The sequence below is a fragment of the Euprymna scolopes genome, chromosome 1 (genome assembly GCF_053919585.1).
Source record: "Euprymna scolopes isolate OS-2025 chromosome 1, ASM5391958v1, whole genome shotgun sequence".
Lineage (NCBI taxonomy): Eukaryota > Metazoa > Mollusca > Cephalopoda > Sepiida > Sepiolidae > Euprymna > Euprymna scolopes.
Window position 1 is genome coordinate 106,796,092 of NC_136482.1, and position 21,975 is coordinate 106,818,066.

Below are 21,975 nucleotides of genomic sequence, written 5' to 3' on the forward strand. Positions count from 1 at the left end.
TATCTTAACGCAATTCTAATCAGGATTCTGCCAAACGGTGATTTTTGGCTTAAAGCCAAATTAAAGTGCAGTATTTTTATGACTTCTTTTGGAACAGATCTTATTGACTCTTTGAACATACGTGACTACCATTTGGTATCGTGTTGTTAACGTTACTGTGGGAAGTTGTGCAGCGAGATGTCTCTTCAAATTAGGAGTAAACGTCTTAAGGTTAATACGAACAGGGATAAAAGAAAACAGGAATGAAATCCCAAAGTATAGCAGTCAGATGGGAGAAACTATAAGAATAGAAGATTTACCGGCACTTCAAGTGTAAAGCGATTGAGTGTAACCGGTTGTTGATTTACTCGGTCGTATGTACGACGAGGCAGTACACGTACCCTAAGTTAATTAGAACGCATTGTGGCGATGAGACAGGTGTTGAGGCTTGGATGATACTGCAGAATCTATTAAGTTTGAGTATTCTGTGACTCTGTCTAATAGTGGGAAAATGGCGGTGTATGTACGAGTCAAGATGTGGCAACCAATCTGATGCATTGGCGAATTTTGGCGTATAATATATTGAAAACGCTCTGGGTTGAGTCATTTTCTAGTATGGTACCGTGGACACACTTTCTTTCGAACCGCGTTTAATTTCTACCGCGTTATTCAATGCCACATTTCCCATCTATTATTTCCGTGTTTTTTTTTCTTCTGGCTTCACAAATTTCCTCACTATAAATTGATCTTGTGTCCAACTTTATCTCGGTGGGATGCAGTTAACAAATGCTATAGCGATTCAATCCATTAAAAATTAGCAGGCTTCAACACCACCACCACCACCACCACCACCACTGCTATCATTATCATCATGGTTATCATGTTTATCATCGTAATCAACGTCGTCGCCGTCGTCGTCATCATCATCAACATCAGAAACAACTCTGATCCATTCGACGTGGGGGTAGTATTCCGGCTCTACCTATCTTTGGAAAACTGCGCTCGTTTCTTTAATTCTTGAGTATAAAGTGTAGGTAGTCGCTCATGTCGCCACGAGGATAGTTTTCGTATCTTCTGTGACTTTACTCTTTATAGTGTGACCTCGTTGGTTTGTGGAACGGGAGAAGGCATGACGTGCATAATCAACTTTCCACTCGTTTGGCTGAGCACAAGATTTATCTCTGCTTTCTTCGTATAAATAAAATATGAGTTCTCCTTAAAAGCTAACACAAACTAAAACAAATAAAACTAAATGTGCAAAGACTGAAAGGATAACAGAATTGAAAAGAAGACATTAGAATTGACAGGGGAAAGTAGATAATGAAACAGTATTTTGTGAAATCACTCGATCTGCAAATTAAAAAATAATAACGTAAATGAGGTAGATTGTTTACATAGAAATATGCGGACTACATTCGTCGGTATCAAATCCAACACAAAATGGACCCGCTTCTTGTGAATTATGCAGGACTTTCTTCAGCCTCTGTTTATAGCTGTCTCATTGGAAAATGGTGTCACGCACGTTGCAAAGGATCATACCTCGTTTACAATTCTTGGCGGGATATTTTTATGTTCTGATTTTCATTTTTTTTTACTGAAATTCTGTTTATATATACGATGTTGAATATTACATTTTATATAGTAAATCAACAAATGCTTACTGATTAGTTTCGACAGACATTTAACTATACACTTCCAGTTTAAGGGAATGAGTTCTGAAAAAAAATCCCCTCCAAAATTACAAATAAATAAATATTAAATATTAAACTAATATAAAAAGAATTTTAAAAAGATAAAAACCGGGATGAAAAAATATTCGATAAGACCGCCCTCAACAGAAACATAATAGAATCATTAATCTGATCTAGTGTGTATCTTATAGTCATGCGTTTATTTCATAATGTAAGTTTACTAATTGTAGTTATAGAGCAGATTCTCTATATTATATATATTTTTTTAAATTAAAAAGTAAAATTACCGGAGTAAAAATTAGTCGATTAAACTATCCCTATTAGAAATATTATTGAATTGTTTATCTGATCTATATTAAAGAGTGCATATTTTTATAGTCATTTATTTATTTTATAACGTAAGTTTACTATTTGTAGTTATAGAGAAAATTATGTATAATATAAGAAGAAGGAAAAATTAAAAGTTTAAAATAATGAATAAAAATGAGGATGAAGAATTATTCAATTAGACGACTCCCAAGCAGAATATTATTGAATTGTTAATCTGATCTGGCGTTTTGATTGTTTGTAAACTAATGTTTAATGGCGGTATTCGTCACAGAAATGAATAATTGACTATATTGAAGAGCGCATATTTTTATAATCATATATTTATATTATTATATAATTTTAATAATTTAGTTGTAGAGGCAAATATTTATATTATTGGAATGAAATTTACTTCATTATTATAAACTGTTCTTAATAAGATACACAGCAAACGGGATTACAAATGAGATATTGTATCCTTATTTATACGGTATTAATTTATTATATGATGTTTTTCCTGTAAAATTTAAAACAGTTAACGCTGGTTGCATACGTAACACGCGTATGTAAGATTGTTTACCGAATCATCATCAATTGAAAACGTAAATAAATAAAATAAAATCTAGAAAAATGTAGAAATTTTCATCAAATGCTTGAAACGGATATGGTAAGTCAAACGGAATGAGGACACTTTTCTACATTGTTCAAAGTTAATAATTAAACTTCCTTGATCCTAGACTTGGCGACGTAGAAGAAAATGGTATTAGTTTATGAATATTTATAAATTTATCTGTAATATAAAGTGTATAAAATTTCACAAAATCGGCAGTATTTGATCTTCTTCGCAAAAGGATTCCAGAATCTTTTTATCTATTTACATAAAACAAAATTAAAATACTTATGACCTACTTTATGTCACTTAGGTCTGAAAGCGTCATATAAACATTCATAATGATCGCTTGCCTAGAGTAGGTATGCATTCTGTATATATAGAATTATATATATATATGTATATAATTATTTATATATATATTATATAATATATATTATATATATACCACATATATACTATATATACATGTGTGTGTGTGTGTGCGTGTACTAGCAGGGAGACTCGATGTTCCTTTGAAGTGAATGAGGATAAACGAATCTTCCTCATTTCCTACTGCCTCATTGTTATCGAAGCGCTGGAATGGCTTATGTTTAAGCAATTCGATCGATTACCTGTTCTAATAGGGAACTCACTATGGTACATCGAGAAGAAGCTTCTAATGTCTCCTCGCATTAACTTAATCTACAATACATTGTAATCTGCTGTTCATTTTATGAAATTATATATATATATATATATATATATATATATATATATATATATATATATATATATATATTGATTTGAATGAAAGTAAGAAATGCAAAAATGAATGTTTCAATTGCGATCTAAATAGAAAGATTCATTTTGGACCTGCGTCTGACTTATCACTCCACCTACTGTTAATGTTACTCGCTGGTCCCTCTGATTATGTGGTTATAAGGCTCCTTAGATACACTGCGATGTTAGGCTGTATAAGGCATTATGTATGGTCTAAATCGCCTGTTCTTTCTTTCATCTTATTTATCGATTATCGATACTTATTAAAGAAATTCTGACACGAAATTGACATACGTACACTGCCAGACGCATAAAGTACCTCTTTGTGAAATTTCATAAAATCGGTCGAGCCGTTTCGAAGTCTATAGGGAACGAACTTCAACACACACACAGAAATAAAGAAACAGGACAATAAAATAAAAGAACATTGTCCCCAATGGTGTGCTATACTTAAATTTTAATAAATCGTAAAAAAGAACATTTATTTGCTGTAAAATATATATTTCCCACATCATACCAAAATATAATGCATGACATCGTATTGAAATTACAATTGCTTAACTCCCTGAGAAGTTGTTTATGTTTTAAAATACAAGCTTTGCCGAAAAGGTTCAACATTAGAATTATTTTTAGACGTGACAGAGAATATTGTTATTACATATTGACACGTGATTGGACAAAATCTCTAACAAGCAACCGTAGAAACAAAAAAATGTCAGATTTATAATAAAATGAAACACATGTGGATTCCCGTCTCCTTTTCTAGCTACCATTTATAACAACACACACTCCTACGTGAAAATTATATCTTGATCGTTTGGAACGATGAAGCTCCTAATCAAATGCAACAAGATATTCCAATGAACAACCAGTTGTCTAGTGAAGCACACACACTTCGCTCAGCAAGCATATATGCAAAATGTATACATACACAAATATAAACATGTAAACCCATATGAAATCAACCAAAATCAACTCACGCACATATCTCTACAATTATATAAATGCAACTTTGTGTGTGAGTTTGTTCCTTATAAACTCCGAAACGGCTGAACGTATTTTCTTTAAAATCCATAGAATTTAGTGTATAAGTTTGGAAGTGATCTTAGTAAAGTGTTGTCTTAGAATACCCCTGATAGTTACGAGTAATAGAAATTCGAACCCGTTATTTTAAGTTATCTATCATCGGTAAAGTCATTTTTCCATGTCGGCGCTTAGCAATAGTGAATATAACAGAACCTTTAGGGATCATTTGTCACTTAAGAGTCAATCATCGGTCACGGAACCAAATGCAACCTTTTCCTGGTCGCAGGTCACCAAATGTGCAAGATTCCTTGTCACGAAACCAAATGTGATCAGTCTCTTGATCAAACACGACCAGTCTTTTATGGTGGTCGGGTGTTCTCTTATTTTTTCTGGCATCGACGGTTGATATGTTGTCTATTCCGTAGCGCCGATCGTTCGCTCAAAAGTTAATAACTCAAAGGGTCGCCACTCAGCGGCAAGAAACAGGAATTAGTTCCACAGAAATTAAAAAAAAAATCTTCGTTCTTTTTTTGTAATCTAATTATTCAGCCCAAAAAACATTTACACTTTTTTTTACAAGGTTTTGATACTTCTTTCGAAAGTCTCGAAATTTCTAATTTTTCCTAAGTTGACGGGAGGAGCCTGGCGAACTCAGCTTGGCGACTTCAATTCAAACTGGAATTTAGTACTCTAATGTAGACTCTAACTAAGCCTTAAACTACACTGGCTAAATTTGCCCGCGCAATTCTTTTAAAAGTCGTTGATGGTGTGTTGGGTCCTCCTCTCGGCCAATCATGTCGCTCCATTCCTCACCGCGAACTCATCTGGTTTGTTAATTAGCCCACATATCCCTGCATATTAATTAGGGATATTTCCCAAAAGAATTGTGTGAATCATATCGTTCACACAATATAAAGGTCAAATCACTGACTTCAGGCCATATCTGCCATAGATCAAGACAATTAAAACTGGTATGGATTTAATAATTCTTTTCAGGCCATCCGCTGCTGCCCGGGAAAGCTTTCACACAAAAGCTTCAATTAGGTGCCAATTTCACCCGTTAAGAGCGCCGAGCTTGCCCTTTAATGTCGCCATTTTCGCCCACACCCATGAGAAGTTGTATCAAACAACGGGCCGTGTAAATGCTACTTTGATCTTTTTTGAATTTTTTTTTTTTTTGCATGGCGTTGTCTGTAGGTTCAAACTATGCATGTGAATTTCTTAATGTCTTAATGTTTTTTTAGTTCGTTAACCTGAAAGAAGTTTATATAAAATAATGTTATAAAAGAAACTGTATGCTCTCTGGAGTGACATGTAGAATAACATATATTTTAGAGTAAGTTACTGCTTGGAGGCATGTGAGGCTTCCTTCCCGGGTTATTTCACGGATTTGATGACAATAAAAATATAACAGTGTGAAATATTCGTTGATCATCATTCAATCCAAGGCAACGTTGGGTCTCCCTACTAGGATATACAGTGATGATCATATTTATTGGCACGGTAAAATAAAAGTTAAATTTTGTCTAATAAATTCTAAAAAAGGGATTAAATTAAAGAAAATAACAAAGTATATTATGTATTTTTAACTGGCCTTTCCGATGCAGCAATCGGATTTTAGAAAAAATAAATAACAAAGGAACAACAAACATAATTGCAAAAAACCCTTGTTCAAAATTATTGGCACGATTTATTTAATAATCAATTGTATAGCCTTTGGTCTTGATTACCTTCCTCAGTCGCTTTTCATAGTTTACAACCAAGTTGTTGCACTCTTCAGTAGTAATTTTAGCTCACTCTTCCTGACAATAATCCACCAATTGAATAAGATTCTTAGGCTTCCTTTGCATTACCCTCAATTTTAATGTTCTCCATAAATTTTCAATTGGATTAAGGTCTGGGCTTTGTGATGGCCACTCCAAAACATTAATATGATTGTCCTCAAGCCATTTCTTAGTCAGTTTAGCCGAATGCTTTGGGTCATTATCTTGCATGAACCACCAACGACGACCAAGTGAGAGCTCTTTAGCAGAGTCTTTCAGGTTTTCATCCAATATTTTAACATAATCTTCCTTTTTTATGCTACCTGTGACCTTAACAAGTCGCCCTGGTCCAGAGGCAGCAAAGGATCCCCAAAACATCAAACTGCCTCCACCGTGCTTCACTGTGGGTATGGTGTTCTTAGGCAGGAAAGCTTCGCCAGATTTTCTGTAAATATAAGACACTTTATTATGGCCAAATAACTCTATTTTCGTTTCGTCAGTCCATAGAACACGTTTCCAGAATGCAACATCTTTATCAATATGACGTTTTGCAAAGGCTAGCCTTGCTTTCAGGTGCATAGGCTTCAATAAGGGAGTCTTTCTCGGACGACATGCTTTTAAACCAGCTCTCTTCAAAACTCTACCAACTGTATGTCGAGATACATTCACTCCAGAGGTGCTCTGTTCATCAACAATCTCCCCAACAGAGATCCTTGGGTTTTGTTTTACTTGTCGAACAATTTTCCGTTCATCTCTTGGGGAAAGAATCCTTTTTCTCCCTCTACCCTCTAAACTCATAACGTGGCCTTGCGATTTGAACTTGTTTATTATGGCTCTAACAGTTGATTTGGGAAGGTTTAGCTTCTTTGAAATCTTATCATAGCCCTCCCCATTGGTATGGCATGCTACAACAAGCTTCCTGACGTCTTCGCTGTGTTCCTTAGTTTTAACCATGGCGATTGAAAATTATAATTTAGTCACTTATAATAGTTTAAATAAATCGCTATCTAAAAATTATCTGAAAAAAATTATTCACTGAATTAGCGTTAAACAAGCATAATATGGCTATAAAAAAGTTCAGAAAGCACGTAAACCGGAAATTGATTGATATTATACTGATACTAAAAGAAAAACAAAGCCGTGCCAATAATTTTGAACAAGGGTTTTTTGCAATTATATTTGTTGTTCCTTTGTTATTTATTTTTTTCTAAAATCCGATTGCTGCATCGGAAAGGCCAGTAAAAATACATAATATACTTTGTTATTTTCTTTAATTTAATTCCTTTTTTAGAATTTATTAGACAAAATTTAACTTTTATTTTACTGTGCTAATAAATATGATCATCACTGTATATATATATATATATATATATATATATATATATATATATATACTCCTTCACCAATAGAACAGACACGTTTATATACAAACATACCCCCTTCTATTAATACATAGCGAAGTACGTATCATGCTAACTGAAACAAACATGTGTAATCGATCTCTACTGACAAACAAACGGTTCTATTTCACCATAACATTCTCAGGTTACTCGAGAATTTCGTATTATCTAAACCCTTTATCGTTTATTGAATTGGGTTGACAAAAATAATTATTTGCTATTGATATATTTAGCACTTCTTTCTCTTCAGCTTGCCTTTCCTCTCTACAAACATATACATGCAATTTGAACATGGTTACTGTTTTTTTTAAGAACATACAACTTCCACACGTTAACGTTATCAGCTAAACACGCAGCCTTGCGTTTTGTTTACACAGGAATTCCAGTTATACTTTCTAAAATTCAATTACGATTTCTCAATTTTAAAATGAAGGAAGTAAAATGGAAATGGAAAACGGAAAAATGTAGAATTCAATAGAAAAGGTTTCGCGAAATGTGTTTTAAATCGAATGATAGGAACACCATTTGAAAACAGGTCCCCTTTTGCACAAAACAGAATGAGTTATCAAAGATAACATTCTAAACATAATAATCTTTTATGTCGCTGAGCTAAACAAATATAAGAAATTAACCGGGGCACCTTGCGTTGTCCCGGAATGAATGTCGAAACACTAGGCACTATTACAGTCAGATGTTAATCACCTATTTTTATTTTAATAGTAACGTAAAACATACGTTGACGTTTATGAATACCATCTGAGGACACAGACCTGGCGATATAATTGTCACGTATTCCCCTCTTTTTTTTCGAATGTGTCCTGACATCTTTTGTTGAGTTTAGAAGAATTGCACATCGAAATTACGACGAGTTGCTTTCTCTCAAAATTGTACCAGCAACTAAACATGATTATAATTATATTTTAAAATGATGCTACATCAAAGGGCGGTCACTCGCATATTCTTGCAAATTGACGTTATCCGAGCGCGTTTGTTCTGTCTTTTATATTTATTTAATGTTAAACGAATGATACTTGTATTATGTCGGTGAGATTAGGGTTACAGATACTGTTCTGGAACTTATCAAGTGTCCTCAAATATGATAAAATATTTACCAGTTAAAGAATAGTCACCCGAAGCCACATTTAGAAGTTGTGAAAAATAAAAAAAGGAATAATCAAGTTGCATTAAAAAAGAAAAAAAACTATTAAGTCTATTTGATGTTAGCTACGAATTTTTCCTCCCGGGCAAATATAAGGTAGATAAATATATTTGTTTAAGTAGGTTTTAAAATTCAATATATATATTATGGAATATTTGATATTTTACTTAATTTTCAGAATCATCGTCTGTAATTAAGTAAGCATTAATCAGACGATATAGGCAGCAAACAGGCAGAAAGAGAATATAAGAATAGGTACGGTCACTGGGAGCATTGCAACCAACTACATATTAAAGACCCAGACAATGAGACAAATATAAACCAGGGAAAAGGGAAATCGGAAAGTCCTGTAGGACGTGGAAGTGCAAACGGATAACACCATGATGGCAAGGAGACCAAATGTTATAAAAGTAAACAAGAAAGAAAAAGACCAGCCAAATCGTTGATTTTGACATCTCCGCACATCATAAGGTGGGCACTAAGAATAGCGACGGAAACATACAGAACAAGTTAGAAAGATGAAAAGAATATTGAGAATGAAGAAAATTAAAATAACACCAAAAGACGGAGGAGAAGTCGAAATATTCCCGAAAAAAATTCGACAAAGAATAGGAGGAATCAGAATAAAAAAGAAAGCTGAAAAGATACAACGGATAGCAATAATGAAAAAGGTTGCCATCTTTAAAAAAAACTGAATGCGGAAATTAATACACATGGGCTACAAACGATAACCGGCCATATAAAGAATGCAGCAGACCTAAAACGAAGAGATGAGGTGACATTACGAGAAAAACAAACTGAAACAACAGCAATACAAGTTAACTACCTCCACGAAAACAATGTCGTGTCAGAATCGAATGTCACCACACCAAATATTCGAGGATAGAAAAATACAAAATCTGATGAAAGAGAGAGGAAGAACAAGGCCTTCTCTGAATGAATACACGAAGGATTGGAATCTTGGTGAGATTTCTTGCCACTCAAATTCTAGTGCAGTGAAATGATCATTGCCAGCCAAACATCTCTAGCCAATTAATTCATTTACATAATTATCGAAAGTGGCGAAGAGTACTCGAAATCTACAAAGACTGGCTAAGTCCCAAAGTCCAATAAACACCGCTGCTATTAGCCAGTAAGAAATAGTTCATGATAGCTTGTGTAAAAATACTAGTAAATACAAATTATACAAACAACAGTGGTCTTAAATCTAACACCGTAAACAATAATAAAGAAAAGGAATAAGCTAATATAGCAGGCATAAAAACAGACATGGCAAAATAACATATATAGAGAGAGAAACTACGACTACAATAATCACGTCTGTGACAAAGAGTGCAAAAGAAAATATATGGATCACTCAAATTACAGAAACGTTTCCTTCACCTTACAAATAACGGTACTCTTGCATAGTTTGACCTGAATTCTCGTGATTTCCCGTCAAGCCCGGATCGGGTGAGACCGGCAATCATCGTTGTCAGCCGAGTGGCGTAATAGACGCAGACTAAAGAAAAAAGGAAAATTATCAAAAAATTACAAAAAAAACCTACCCTGAAAAAAGAAAATATGATTATTTAATTTAATCTAAAATCGTATTTTAGTGTTATGTTTTTTTTTTTTTGCAAAATATTTATCAACAGCAAGTTATGTAAATATTGCTATCTTCAAGAAAAGGTTATTTACCCGTATAAATGTTATGTGTAAGTACAATTGTTTTTGTTTTGCTTTAACCGTGTTTTTTCTTGTTTTTTTATATTATTTTCAAGACCTTTTGTTTAGTCAGCTTTTTTAGGTGTGGGGTTGGGGGATTACACAGAAATAGAAACACTTTTTTTTTTCAAGAAATAGTGATTTTTTTACGTTTGTTAATTGCCGGCGGAAAAAAAAACTTTCCTGAGATGAGGATATTTCCTTAGGAATCTTTTACTTCGGTCGACTGTTGATCGGTCATCGACAGCAACGAGGAAGGTTATGGGGTAGAGGAAATGGAAGGAATCCATCCCCCCGAACCGGATAGCTTTCGGAAATGTGATTTATGATGGAGACAAAAGGATCGTTTCCAAATTTTTGTCTCCACATAAATTCAAGTAAATATGTACCCAGAAGCTCCCGGCTGGTCACGCATTCTTGCTTGTTACGCTATTTTGACCCAGAGCGGTTCAATGATTCTCCCTACGTTATGTTTTCTTCGGTTGAATAGAGATTCATCAATTTCTACAGTGTACCCTGGGCTTCATATCTGCCGGGGATTCCTTAGAAAATACTTCTGGCAAATTTCTCTTGTTACATGATACGGGCTGTCCCCTTTTCATGGAGAATTTAGTTTAAAATGGAAATGAGATGGCAATAGAGAAATTCGAACCTCGTAATCTTGGTTTAGAAATAGATTACGTGTGAGAATTTAAAAATGTAAAACGAAACATTTGTTTAGAATATAGATAAATATTCAAGAAAAGAATGTGAGCTGTCAAGTTTATTATGAAATTTTAAATTGAAAGAATGCAGCTTATAAGATAATGTTTTCAAATATTGGAAAAATAGGTTACTGAGAAATAGGAAAAGTTTTGAACACGTATTCCAGGACACGTGAAAGAATGCACATGTTTTAACATGTGTATGACGTCACGGAAAATAGAAAGTTCTAGGAATAGAGAAAATCTTTAGTTAGAAAACAGTCAGTGGAGAAACTCGGGGGGAGTCAGACGTCTGGAAGCGAGACGTCACTTCAAGGAAAAATGTGAGACTTTGAATTCTTGGTGATGGAACGGCCGGTCGTGAAGAATAAACCATCAAGTGTTTTTTGTAAAAAAAAAAAAAAAAAAATTAAAAACACAACGTTTTAAAAGGGTCCAACATAATTAAAAAAATAAATAAATAATACCACGGGGAAAAAAACATTACACGATCACAGAATTCGAAAAAGAAAAAGAAACACAACGTTTTAAAAGGGTCCAAGATAATTAAAAAAGTAAATAAATAAATAATACCACGGAAAAAGAAAAAAAATTACACGATCACAGAAATGCGAAGAAAAAAAAGAACAAAAAAATTGAACACACACGCACACAGAGAACAAAAGATACAAGAAATATTAAAAAGAAAAAGAAGAAAAGGCCGATATGCCGTAAAAGAAATCCATAGTAATGAATGGAAATATAGTAAACACGTCACCATGCGTAATTCATTGATAAATGAATTGGTTTGATAAAAACACACACACACATACACGCAAATGCAGAGATTGGGGGTCACCCATTATTGTTTTGAAATTTGTATGAAAATTTGTGTTAATATGAAATCGTTTGGACGAATTGTTGAATTTAATCTGTCAATCAAAGAGGAATTTTTCAAAGGTCGCATGTACTCTCTGAAACAGCGTGTAAAATTTATTTGGAAATGCATTTTGTGTTCATAGTTGAACTTTTCGGCTTTTTATTTTTTGTGTGTTTCATTTGAATTTTTTTATGAAAAAAAAAGAGACAATTGTTTTGGACTGACTGTTGAATTTTTGTTTGTTACAGATGATTTTTTTTGTTGAAAAAAAGTTATAACTGTTGCAAAATATTTAAATGCATTAAGGTATTTTTTTGAAAATGTTTTCATGATGTTGAAAAAATATTGTAAATTGGCTTATGTATGTAATGTTATTGATTTTCACAGCAAGAATTCAAAGTTATCCGTAAATATACATTAGATTAAAATGATCTAGTAGAAAATAAGTTAAGACGTATAGTTGGCTTACAGATTCAGTTAGAATTTTAGAAGGCGGACAAGAATTAAAATTACGTAAACGGGTATTTGGAGAGTTTTTAGATGTGATAAGCCGTAAGAAAGATGTTTTGTTTTAACATTTGGTTTTGTTGGTTTTTTTTAGAGATCCTAAAGATTTTTTTCTAACAAAAGTGACTTGGTAAAGATTGATAAGCACAAGATGTGCCCCTATACGAAAAATTTGGGAACCTGGTTAATTAAGTGCTTAAAAAAAGCTGGTTGCACGTACCGACTCCAAGCAAAGTGGTAAGTCTTGGCTTGATTAATAAACAGGCGTAGAAAAGAATACGAAAATTCTTCAGGGGACCAGTAAACCGATGTAAGGTAGTCCCGAGGAAATCACATATAACATAATGAAGTAAGAGACAAGCAAAAATATGCCGTAGATTACGTAAGAAAGATATAACCTTGTATTTTTTTAGAGAAGCATGAATGTGGGATATATCTGCTGGATCTCAGAGGCTGGTGAGAGAAAAGAAAAATCACAAAACAATCGGATAGTATTTAGAGCGCTATTAAGGTGTTGGGCGCAGGAAAGGTGTTAGTTAGTTAGGGGTGATATTTCTAGATCCTCGTCGAAGTTTTAAGAATCCAAGCAAGGAAATCCAAGTGAATCCGTATGAGAGAAAAAATGTATATATTAAACTTCGGAAGCCAACCACAAAGATTTAAGTATATGAGCTTTTGTATGTCCCGTATAAGATAGTTATAGAATAAAAAAAACAAAGCCATACTTGATAAGACTAACCATGCGGAACGTATTGATCAGGACACTTTTGAGACGAAAGAAGTCGTCCATTTCGAGAAAGGTGAAAACCTCTAGTCTGCGGCATATGGGTGGCTGGAAAATAGCTGATGTGAATCATAGGTAAAGACCCTACACCCAAAAAGTATACGCCACAAAGAGCAGAAAGGTTCTGATCTTATAAATAAATAAATAATTGTGAAGTCGGCCGTGAAGGGCTGACTGAAAGATATTTTTTTTTCGTTTGTTTTTTTAGCCTGATCTTTCTAGCCGTGTGGTTGTGTAGATGTAAAAAAAATGTACTAAATTTAAAAATGCATACATTTTTATTTTGTGAAATATGGAAGGGAGGGATGTTAGATGATAAGGGCTGTCCCCATTTCATGTAAGTATAAAAATGGAGAATTTAGTTTAAAATGGAAATGAGATGGCAATAGAGAAATTCGAACCTCGTAATCTTGGTTTAGAAATAGATTACGTGTGAGAATTTAAAAGTGTAAAACGAAACATTTGTTTAGAATATAGATAAATATTCAAGAAAAGAATGTGAGCTGTCAAGTTTATTATGAAATTTTAAATTGAAAGAATGCAGCTTATAAGATAATGTTTTTAAATATTGGAAAAATAGGTTACTGAGAAATAGGAAAAGTTTTGAACACGTATGTCCGGGACACGTGAAAGAATGCACATGTTTTAACATGTGTATGACGTCACGGAAAATAGAAAGTTCTAGGAATAGAGAAACACTTTAGTTAGAAAACAGTCAGTGAAGAAACTCGGGGGGAGTCAGACGTCTGGAAGCGAGACGTCACTTCAAGGAAAAATGTGAGACTTTGAATTCTTGGTGATGGAACGGCCGGTCGTGATGAATAAACCATCAAGTGTTTTTTGTAAAAAAAAAAAAAAAAAAATTAAAAACACAACGTTTTAAAAGGGTCCAACATAATTAAAAAAATAAATAAATAATACCACGGAAAAAAAAACATTACACGATCACAGAATTCGAAAAAGAAAAAGAAACACAACGTTTTAAAAGGGTCCAAGATAATTAAAAAAGTAAATAAATAAATAATACCACGGAAAAAGAAAAAAATTACACGACCACAGAAATGCGAAGAAAAAAAAGAACAAAAAAATTGAACACACACGCACACAGAGAACAAAAGATACAAGAAATATTAAAAAGAAAAAGAAGAAAAGGCCGATATGCCGTAAAAGAAATCCATAGTAATGAATGGAAATATAGTAAACACATCACCATACGTAATTCATTGATAAATGAATTGGTTTGATAAAAACACACACACACACACATACACGCAAATGCAGAGATTGGGGGTCACCCATTATTGTTTTGAAATTTGTATGAAAATTTGTGTCAATATGAAATCGTTTGGACGAATTGTTGAATTTAATCTGTCAATCAAAGAGGAATTTTTCGAAGGTCGCATGTACTCTCTGAAACAGCGTGTAAAATTTGTTTGGAAATGCATTTTGTGTTCATAGTTGAACTTTTCGGCTTTTTATTTTTTGTGTGTTTCATTTGAATTTTTTTTTTTTTTTTTTTAAAAGAGACAATTTTTTTGGACAGACTGTTGAATTGTTGTTTGTTACAAATGATTTTTTTGTTGAAAAAAGTTATAACTGTTGCAAAATGTTTAAATGTATTATGGTATTTTTTTGAAAATGTTTTCATGATGTTGAAAAAAATATTGTAAATTGTCTTATGTATGTATTTTCACAGCAAGAATTCAAAGTTATCCGTAAATATACATTAGATTAAAATGATCTAGTAGAAAATAAGTTAAGACGTATGGTTGGCTTACAGATTAAGTTAGAATTTTAGAAGGCGGACAAGAATTAAAATTACGTAAACGGGAATTTGGAGTTTTTAGATGTGATAAGCCGTAAGAAATATGTTTTGTTTTAGCATTTGGTTTTGTTGGTTTTTTTAGAGATCCTGAAAATTTTTCTCCAAGAAAAGTGACTGGGTAGGGATTGATAAGCACAAGATGTGCCCCTATACGAAAAGTTTGGGAACCTGGTTAATTAAGTGCTTAAAATAAGCTTGTTGCACGTACCGACTCCAAGCAAAGTGCTAAGTCTTGGCTTGATTAATAAACAGGCGTTAGAAAGAATACGACAATTCTTCAGGGGACCAGTAAACCGATGTAAGGTAGTCCCGAGGAAATCACATATAACATAATGAAGTAAGAGACAAGCAAAAATATGTCGTAGATTACGTAAGAAAGATATAACCTTGTATTTTTTTTTAGAGAAGCATGAATGTGGGATATATCTGCTGAATCTCAGAGGCTGGTGAGAGAAAAGAAAAATCACAAAACAATCGGGCTATTAGATAGTATTTAGAGCGCTATTAAGGTGTTGGGCGCAGGAAAGGTGTTAGTTAGTTAGGGGTGATATTTCTAGATCCTCGTCGAAGTTTCAAGAATCCAAGCAAGGAAATCCGAGTGAATCCGTATGAGAGAAAAAATGTATATATTAAACTTCGGAAGCCAACCACAAAGATTTAAGTATATGAGCTTTTGTATGTCCCGTATAAGATAGTTATAGAATAAAAAAAAAACAAAGCCATACTTGATAAGACTGACCATGCGGAACGTATTGATCAGAACACTTTTGAGACGAAAGAAGTCGTCCTTTTCGAGAAAGGTGAAAACCTCTAGTCTGCGGTATATGGGTGGCTGGAAAATAGCTGATGTGAATCATAGGTAAAGACCCTACACCCAAAAAGTATACGCCACAAAGAGCAGAAAGGTTCTGATCTTATAAATAAATAAATACTTGTGAAGTCGGCCGTGAAGGGCTGACTGAAAGAGATTTTTTTTCGTTTGTTTTTTTAGCCTGATCTTTCTAGCCGTGTTGTTGTGTAGATGTAAAAAAAATGTACTAAATTTAAAAATGCATACATTTTTATTTTGTGAAATATGGAAGGGAAGGATTTTGGATGATAAGGGATGTCCCCTTTTCATGTAAGTATAAAAATGGAGAATTTAGTTTAAAATGGAAATGAGATGGCAATAGAGAAATTCGAACCTCGTAATCTTGGTTTAGAAATAGATTACGTGTGAGAATTTAAAAATGTAAAACGAAACATTTGTTTAGAATATAGATAAATATTCAAGAAAAGAATGTGAGCTGTCAAGTTTATTATGAAATTTTAAATTGAAAGAATGCAGCTTATAAGATAATGTTTTTAAATATTGGAAAAATAGGTTACTGAGAAATAGGAAAAGTTTTGAACACGTATGTCCGGGACACGTGAAAGAATGCACATGTTTTAACATGTGTATGACGTCACGGAAAATAGAAAGTTCTAGGAATAGAGAAACACTTTAGTTAGAAAACAGTCAGTGAAGAAACTCGGGGGGAGTCAGACGTCTGGAAACGAGACGTCACTTCAAGGAAAAATGTGAGACTTTGAATTCTTGGTGATGGAACGGCCGGTCGTGATGAATAAACCATCAAGTGTTTTTGTAAAGCTCGTCTTGTGTCTTATGTTTCTTATACAAAGGTAAAGTTCAATTGTATGATATATTTGTGTTATATGTATTTACATACACGTCTCAACATCATCATGTCTACATAATGTCCGAACTGTCTGAACACTATATCCCTTCACTCTAAGAGTTTCTTCTTCTTCCATTCAACACAATTAAGGAATGGACTTTTAATATATAAGAATCTCTTATAACAGGAGCAATCTCTCTAAGTCTCTCGTACAACAACTTATACAACTTCTCTCTCTGTCTGAGTACATCAACATCTCTCTCGGACTCTTTCTAAGCTTCTCTCACTAAGCCTCTCTCTCTCTCTCAATGAAACCCCTATATGTAACACTCTCAGAAAGTTCTTCCAATCAGAGTACTACGTGTGTTCGGATATAACACCGCATTCTCTTTTAATATTTTTTAGGGTTGCGATTTAGAACGCCCATGAATAGATTATTTTTTACTATTGTTGCAATATCCAAATTGGATCGTGCAAAAAACGATCCTGTGCGCAATGATTCCCATTGTCAACATTGCCCATTGGTACAACGCCAAGATAAGCCATCCTTTACCCAAAATCTGATAAAATAAAAAAAAATTACTCCAAACAAATTTTTAAAAAATTAATAACTTATTAAAGTCGAATTAGCGTTTCAACATTCGAACAACACTCGGCCGACACCGATGATTGCCGGTCTCGCGCGATCCGGGCTTTACGGGAAATCACGAGAATTCGGGTCAAATTATGCAAGAGTACACAAATAACATGCAAATGGAACAAAGATTAAGCATCACATATCCGGCAGTAGAAGTAACTGATTTTGAATATGGTCAGGTGTATGATTGAATGCCTACTAGGCACTAGCACTGAGTATCTCCGATCTCTCTGTAGAGGTGGGTGTTAGGATATTAGGAAAATCCAGAAAATTGGTGACACATATACTGGAAAAGTTATGCCCAATGGTTGCCGCGATAAAACAGAAGAAACCACAAGTTATAGTCATTAATTGCTTATTTTAAACTTTTGTTAAACCAGTGCGGTATTACCTATCCCTCTTTTTTTGTTAGAAATACAGGAAGTTGATTAGTACGAATTTGTTCGTAGACAGTCTGAAATGCGGATAAGTAATCAAATTTCGCATGTAGTGAACGTAACTTAATCATCAGAAGTTAGTGCCTAGACTTTTATGGGACGAACGAGCTTTTGAAATACCGGAAATAAGAGTAGTACGAGATTTAAATGAATGTTCATAGGACTGCTGAAGATAAATAATAAAAGCTAACCGTAGTACCAGGGAGTGGTACTGGAATGTGAAAAAAGGAAAATGCAACAATTATATTAAGTAAAATGTTGATATGCGATTAAGTCGAAGCCACGAATAATGTATTTTGTCCTTTGGATGAGATATTAACCGTATTTGTTATTTTAATCTTGCTAATATAAGCTGAGCATTAAAGAATAAATAAAATGAACCGGGACTGTTTCAAGTAATCTCGTTAAAAGCTACACAGTTAAGACACAATAAGGGGTCACAGACTATGACAAATGTATATATAAACTAGCACTGTCTTTAATAATCTCACTATTACAAGGTGGCCAATTAGGAGACTATGTCGTATAGCTAGATAAATTGGTTTTACTGACTAGTTTAATCAAAGAATTTCAGAGAGAACGATTCATATGACTAATTTGATAGCTGGGAGAAATTTGGAGGTTGCTGAAAAAACTGACAGAATAATACATAAAAAACTTGCATGGTAGAAAAAAGTAACAGGCTCGCATGGAAATAAGATTAATAGTATAATATAAGGTATGAAAACTGTGAACAACCAATTAGCTGACTTCATTAGTCAAATTTATAAAAAATATCCCGTTTCAGTTTGGTGAATTTAGTCTTGCTTTGATTCGTCTGGCTTTTTGACGTAGTGTTGGCATTTAAAACTTTAACTTTTAACCATGGCACTGACCCATTTCATGACTTATTCAATGAAATCTTTGCCAATACATTGTCGCTATTCAAACAGTTAACGGAGTTTTTATTTCTTTAAAGTATTAAAACATTGTCTTTAAAAAAAGAGAAATATGTTGGAATTCATTTTGTGAAAAGAGGAGATGGAGAAACCTAAAATGGTGGGATATATTAATCTGATTAGTTTGTTTATGTTTTTGATTACTTAAGTTTTTTTTATCTTGTATATTTATTTTACTTGTAAAAAGATCTACCATCTTGTTAATATTTTTCCAGCATATAGAGGAAGGTAATATAACGCGGACAAGAGGATGTAAATGCATGCGAAATGCCGTCACCTATAAAAAAATGACTACATGTGTTGGTTCTCGGACAACGTTATATATATATATATATATATATATATATATATGTGTGTGTGTGTGTGTGTTTATGTTATATATATGTATATATATATATTATATGTGCGTGTGTGCTTGTATTTGTGTTACATATATATGTATATATATATATACATATATATACATATATAAAAATGAATAAATAATATATATATATATATATATATATATATATGTATATATATATATATATATATATATATACATATAATGTTGGAGTGTTTGCACTATTGTTCTGACGAACGATTGCCCAATATACTTTTACCCGTGAATTATTGTATTAGAAATTCTAAAAAAAAGCACATTTTTGCTTGAGGTTTAAAAAAAAAAGTCTTATAAGAAAGTTACCGATATATTTCTTCCATAATGTTGAAATGCTTTTATGTAGATTATGTCTGCATTTTGCTATCATGGTTTCATGCATTGGCACTGCACAACTAATGCTACTTTAACTTAATACGAGAAAATGTCGATTTTCGTACTGTTAGCATATTGATAACAATGTCGCCAGGTAACCTGCGTGTCATTGATATTCGACGAAGCGCAGGGTGTGAATTAATCAGCCCATCATCCGCAGTAATATCCAACAACCGACTAAAGGTTACGAGTTCATCGGGTAAGTAGCGATGACGTTATTCCGATCTAACTCATCTCATGTCGAAAGGGCTTTGGACATTTGTCAGATGCGCCCATAATATATGAATAGGTTTGTATACGTAGTTCTTTCACTGTGCCACATAACGAAAAATACGTAGTTCTTTCACTCCGTCACGAAACGAAAAATTTAACGATCATAGATCAGCATTTATGGTATTTTCCTGCGTTATTTCTGTTCGTACAATTTGTTTCCTCTATATATTTCTTTTAGGACTAACTTCCGACATTATAAATGAGGAGCAGGGACCGTGTGAAAGCTCTTATCATCAGTAATAAAAGTTGATCTAGAGAAACACCTAGAGCCGATAACACCCGCTCTCCAAAACCTGTCCTAGTTTGAAATTTACTCTTGACCGTTCAACAGCGTTTCTCACGATCAAGATCACAAACATTTTAATCACAATTTTGTCTCTCTCAGGCTATATAAATATTTTAATCAATGTTAGATCTTTTTGAATTTTATAGAGGACTAAGTCGCCTTCTCCTCATATGCAGCGACTTGTTTTCCAAATAGTCATGTGTAATTACCATGCTGAATGATGCTTAACTCCGGCAACATAACAACACCTGGTGTATTAAGAGGATTAAGCCGTATTACCTTTATCCAACTAAGGAAAGAAGCGAAGATTTCAAATCGAAACTGCTATGAGAAATCCCCATAATACACAGCGACTAAAAACTTTCTTTACAGTATGTATGTTTAAATAGCAAATGCAAGGGTAGTGACATATGTCGCATTAACAACAGTCGTAACACCTGCATGCTGATAATCTTTTAAAGGTAAAGCCTCATAAAACTCTGGGTAAAATATGTTTAGCATGGGTTTTATTTTGCTTGCCCAAGTCATATTTAGATGTTTAGTTTTGTCGTACGTTTACCGCTTCAGTAAAACCCGACATACAACATTTATTAAAACTGCTTGATTAACTTTCGACGTGTTTGAAGAAATTGGTTATTTTATAGATGCTTGATGTAAGGACTGAAGTTTCATGCATTTTCCAACGTTAATAGTGTATAAGAGAATAGGATAATCACGATTTGATTCATAGACGTTCTTAGTAAATACATATTCTGGAACGATATTACGTTGACCAAGTCTCTACAATTGTTATTCTACCAATTATTTTGTTCGTAGGCTTAATAACGTATTAAACATAGTGGGTATATACCTGGTAAAAATGGCATCAAACAAGATTCAAATAATATGGGGTGTCTTTTCGTTGAATAAAACACCAGTGCATTTTTTGCGTCTTACAGTTTTTTTTGCGATTACAGGATATTACCGAGGTGTAATAAGCACACAGCTGAAGTATTACACGATTAATTCTTTACGATTTCTATTTCATTAGCTACAGGTTTCGTACTATTCCTCTATACCATAGTGGTTATTATATTCGCAATCTATTGTACGCTTAAACATGCTTCTGATGTCTTGAAACAATTTCTAGTCAGAAATCTTGAACTTGCGAACTTTATCCATTCGAGTAGACTGATCTCATAACACTCCTGATGTTGCTAATATATCATATATCGGGCTATTGTCAGATTAGAATAGTTAAGGCTCAGGGATTTGGAGACAGGCGCATTACAATCAAATTACAATAATTTAATATTGTTAGAATACACAGCCTTGAATAAGTTGAAAAAAAAACTGACAAAAAAAAACTCAAATAAAGAAGAGTTTAAATTAGTTATGTTGACGGTGTGGCGCAGTAGTAGAAAATTCAACAAATACAATTAAAACAACAAAAACAGCACCAGATGCTAAATTACTCTGTCTAATGTGTTTATTTTCTTCAGAAAAAAAAACATCTGTGATAGTCGATTCATGTAAGATAATCCAATAGTATCCTTAAACATTCCATAGTTTTTGCAGCTTTTTTCCCAAGTTGAAAACATAATTTTATTGCATATCGTTCTTCTAAAGTGTCCATATTTTCAGATTGCATTTTAGCAATTCACAAGCTGCGACTATCACTCGTTAATAATGTGTATTCCGATTACTGCTGTAGCTGTTTCATTTAAGCTAAAATCATAAAAAATATTCAGTCATCGCATAAGATCTCCATCAATAACATACTGAATTTTCAAGAGTCTACAACAATTTTATGTCTGTACAAAAAAGAGTATGGAAACGTATTAAAGGCAACTCGTATATGTAGAAAGAGGAAGAGATATAATTATAAAATGGAAGTTACCACCTGCGATCTCATTTACAACTGG